This window comes from Octopus sinensis, linkage group LG1 (assembly GCF_006345805.1).
Source record: "Octopus sinensis linkage group LG1, ASM634580v1, whole genome shotgun sequence".
Lineage (NCBI taxonomy): Eukaryota > Metazoa > Mollusca > Cephalopoda > Octopoda > Octopodidae > Octopus > Octopus sinensis.
The window spans coordinates 131,084,217-131,088,838 of NC_042997.1; the positions used below are offsets into that span (position 1 = coordinate 131,084,217).

Here is a 4,622-nt window from a genome sequence, read left to right on the forward strand (position 1 = left end):
ACCCTTGACCTTGCGGAACATGAAGGATGTGACCATTGGAGTGAGAACGGCCCTATCAGTACTTGACTTGAAGGCTATAGGCTAAAGTGCAAAAATCGTATCGGCCGCGTAGCCCAATAGATAAGGCGTCTAGTAAGTGTATATCGGCCGAAACATTTGGAACCTTTCACAAGCGGTGTACTTCTCTCAGTTACTACTCAAACAAAAAGCACTCCCACATGCGTAATTTATTTCATGAAATGTACATATTATTTTACAGATTCAGAATCTGTCGGCCGCGTGGCCTAATGGATAAGGCGTCTGACTTCGAATCAGAAGATTGCGAGTTCGAGTCTCGTCGTGGTCGAATTTTTTTTATTTTTAAACTTTCCGCTAGAGTAATACAACAGTAGATTCGTTCATCCTGTTAGGGGCCTATATAGTTGTGACCATGAATAGACACTATCTCGGTCCGCCCATCCTTGACCTTGTGGAACATTAAGGATGTGACAGTTGGAGTGAGGAACGGCTGTATCAGTACTTGGCTTGTAATCTACATAACTCGGGGTAACAGGAAATGAGCTGCCTTACTGAAGGTCACAACGCGCCGCCCAAATCAGGAATTTAAGCCACAACGTTATAATCACGAGTCGAAGACCGTAGCATCCTGGTCACGAGCCTTCACACAAAGGTGCTATCTTATGTCAATGGTAGACCTTCTGAGGTGTTGCTCATCCGTGCAGTAAGTATCTTTAAGAAACCAAATTGACGTATGATCTTGGTCTATTTTTTAAAAAGATATAATTCAAATATGCACAATAATATAATCAGATATACTGTCCGAACAAAAGATAGGATGAACACTGCGAAGAAGGTTTTATATTTTTTACATTATTTACATTTGACTGATATTTGTTCGATTCCAGGCAGTGACCTGAATAATAATAATAATAATAATAATAATAATAATAATAATAATAATAATAATAATGATGATGATGATGATGATGGTGGTGGTGGTGGTGGTGGTGGTGGTGATGGTGATGATGGTGATGGTGATGATGATGATGATGATGATGATGGTGGTGGTGGTGGTGGTGGTGGTGGTGATGGTGGTGGTGGTGATGGTGATGATGATGATGATGATGATGATGATGGTGGTGGTGGTGGTGGTGGTGATGGTGGTGGTGTGGTGGTGGTGGTGGTGGTGGTGGTGATGGTGGTGGTGGTGATGGTGATGATGATGATGATGATGATGATGATGAAGAAAAAAAAACACAACAACAACAATTATATCGAAAAATACCTTCGGGATGAGAACCCAGGTTCGAAATTTCCCCAAGGCGCCTGATGAAGGCTGGAGGGTTATGTCCCAAATTAATCAGAGACTTTGCAAGAAAAGAAATAGCTCGACCACGACGAGACTCGAACTCGCAATCTTCTGATTCGAAGTCAGACGCCTTATCCATTAGGCCACGCGGCCGACAGATTCTCATTATTTAACATATGCATTATATTTAGAGAACTAGTCAGTGTTTGTTGAGTGATTTATATTTGGCCTTAATTTTAAGTATACAGTATAAATAAGCACGCAAGCAAGCAGGCATAACAACATACGTAGAACATACGGAAGCATAAGGACATATTGATCCAGTCCACTAAGCTAGCATAAATGAATAATTCCGCGACGCACCGGTGATGCGAACCTATGATAAGGAAAGATCCTGAGAGTGTAGCTAACGGCATAAAATTTTCGAAGGCTTATGTCTTCATTGAGAATGAGAGTCTAAATATATAATCGTTTCTGATTCAATCATAAGGCCATTATGAGGGATTACTCGATTATATCGACTCCAGTATTTGAGTAGTATAATATTTCATCGACTTCGGTGGGATGAAAAACAGCGTTGACTCTGGTGGGACTTGAACTCAGAACACAGAAATCCAAAGGTTTAAGTGCATTGTAATTAATGTCGGTATTTAATTCAGAATTTTATGTTTACGATGATAGAAGCAAAATCATTAGAAGTTTAGATTTTAGGCTTAAGGCTAAATAGATTTATGATAATAATGACAGTGTGATAACAGTAAAAGGACAGGTGTTGCTGAGAGTGGATTTGGTTAGGTTGGGGTGGGGGAAGAGGAGAAAAATCTGGATAGGAAAAGAAGTTGGTGGGTTTGTAAAGAGCGATGCTGGGGAGTTGGGATTTGCCAATGAAAACGATGTCCAGAATATGATGATGGCGTTGGAGACGGTGAAGTCAATTCTAAACTGTTATGGAAAGTGGGGGAAGATAATGTAGAAGTTGAAATAAGCGAATTGCTTATGAGTAAATGATCGGATGGAGTAAGTGATCGGATGGTGTAATTCATCGGAAAAATAAAAGCAATGGAGGTTAGGGATCAGGTCATCGAGATGCAGAGATATAAGGGTCCAAAGTTCTAATGTGATACTTCAATGAAGAAAGGATTGTAGAACCTGGAATTCATCGTTAAAATGGTTGACTATATAGGACTACGAGAGGTTTTGAAAGCAAATGGAGGGCAATGACAATAAGCAAAAGACGTCGTTGGTGTCAGAGACATAGGAAAGTGGACAATGGCCAAATAGTATGTAATGCCGTTGTAGTGGAGTCAGAGGGGTGGGCGACACCGACAGACGCTTTTATAAGGTCAACCGTTCTGGGTCTCCTGTATAAATGACAGTCAAGGGTTGACAGGGTTGACAGGAAATGACAGTCAAGGGTTGCTTCACGTGCTACGTCCCTAGCGAGGGTGAAATTAAACAGATAAAAGTTCTGTGAGGTAATAACAAGCGGAGACGATGGAAGTGTCGTGGTTGTTGGCTTGATGAAGTTTAGACATGAGGTAGATAGCGATAGTTTTGTTGTGTGTAAATCCTGATGTTAATTGATTTGGCGGTAAGAAGAAAGAATGAAATTAGTTGGTGTACGGTGCTAGGGATGAACGTTTAGTCGCGCTACCCACTACACGTAATCTAAGCTTGAAAGGGGAGTTGCTTCTTGGTTGGATCATCTTATGTCTGTGGATCACAACTCACCGCAACACATCAACACTACTGTACGAGGCTGGTGTCAGCCGAGTTTGGCATATTGATCGATTGTGCGTTAGTGACTTTTACTGCCATGGGAAAGCACTGTCACTTTGTCCGACGAGGAAAACATTCGGTAGAGACGCGCGTCTGCAACTAGTGTCTAGTAAGTGTTTAGCGACCGAAACATTTGGAACCTTTCACAAGCGGTGTACTTCTTTCAGTTACTGCTCAAACAAAAAGCACTCCCACATGCATAATTTATTTTATGAAATACTAGCAGTATCGCCCGGCATTGCTCGGGTTTGTAAGGGAAATAACTATATAAGCATATTTAGAGAGTTACTTCTCTTATATAATAGCAAAAAATGCATTAAAAATGGGAAAAAATGATGGTAATTTTTTTTTTAAATCGTAGACTCATTGTAGATGCGTGCTAATACCCAGAAGGGCTCGATATGAATCACGACTATAAGATACCCGCTTTTGGTTAAATTGCACCGCAAAATGTGGGAGTAGTTAGGAATCTAAATCGTAGGAGACAGACACACAACTTCACTTTTATATATAAAGACTAGCAGTATCGCCCGGCGTTGCTCAGGTTTGTAAGGGAAATAACTATAAAGCATTTTTAGAGAGTTATAGCCAAAAAATAGCAAAAAAATGGAAAAAAAATGATGGTAATTTTTTTTGAGAGTTAAAAAAGGTGGAGTTGCGTCCCCTAGACGGTCTGTGGTTTGGGTTTCTGATTCTCGACCCCATGTCGAATTTATCGATTTTTTTCAGAACTGGGGGAACTTTTCAAAATTTTCGCTGCGTTAGTTTTGAATTATGACATTGGGCTATGTGTGTGTCAAGTTTCATCAGAATCGGTTGAAAGCCGTGGTCAGGGTGAGGGTACGAGAAAACAGACACACAGAAAACGCACAGACAAACTGCCGTTTATATAGAGAGAGATACATACACACGCCCACATGCTGGCCCTTATAGTCACTCTATCACCACTAAATACCACCCATTTAAACATACCTAACACAAACACGCTTAAATGCTCATACACTCGCGTACTCACACATATACAGAACGATAAATTTGTGAAAAATAACATATTAATAACCTACATTGTTAAGCACACACATTTTATGATTAATATATTAGTCTGTATATACTAAATTCACAATGCACACAGCAAACTAAGACACATACATCACAAAGTTGCACTTCCTGCTACTCTTGAACGTATGAAGACTCATTCTTTCTTAGTCACTTCCAGTCATTCAACCTCAGCTATGTTCACAGAATAACATATTTCTCCTTTACTCCCAACTTTTTTCCCTTCATTTCTACCCTTAGTTTCTCTGAAAAGGAGCTTCAGTTTGAAACTCTAATGACGCTTCTATTTTCTTAATACCTAACTGAGCGTTGAACATTCTTGTGAGATTTACATATAGTAATTCGATAAGTTGAACATCTTGTTTTCACTTTACCTTCCATATTGTTATCTCGTCATTAGTTATGAATATATACATATACATACATACATATACATAATTCTTTCTCTGTCTGTCTGTCTGTCTGTGTCTGTCTGTGT

The 4,622-nt window shown here is 39.7% G+C and overlaps 2 non-coding genes across 2 annotated transcripts; one reads left to right on the forward strand and one right to left on the reverse strand.

Annotated features, from left to right (window-relative positions):
- The first annotated feature begins 273 nt into the window (after positions 1-273).
- On the forward strand, positions 274-346 carry Trnar-ucg. Its single transcript has one exon. It is a non-coding gene; the product is annotated as a tRNA-Arg (tRNA).
- A 1,043-nt stretch (positions 347-1,389) lies between these two features.
- Trnar-ucg lies at positions 1,390-1,462 on the reverse strand. Its single transcript has one exon. It is a non-coding gene; the product is annotated as a tRNA-Arg (tRNA).
- Positions 1,463-4,622: the final 3,160 nt, after the last annotated feature.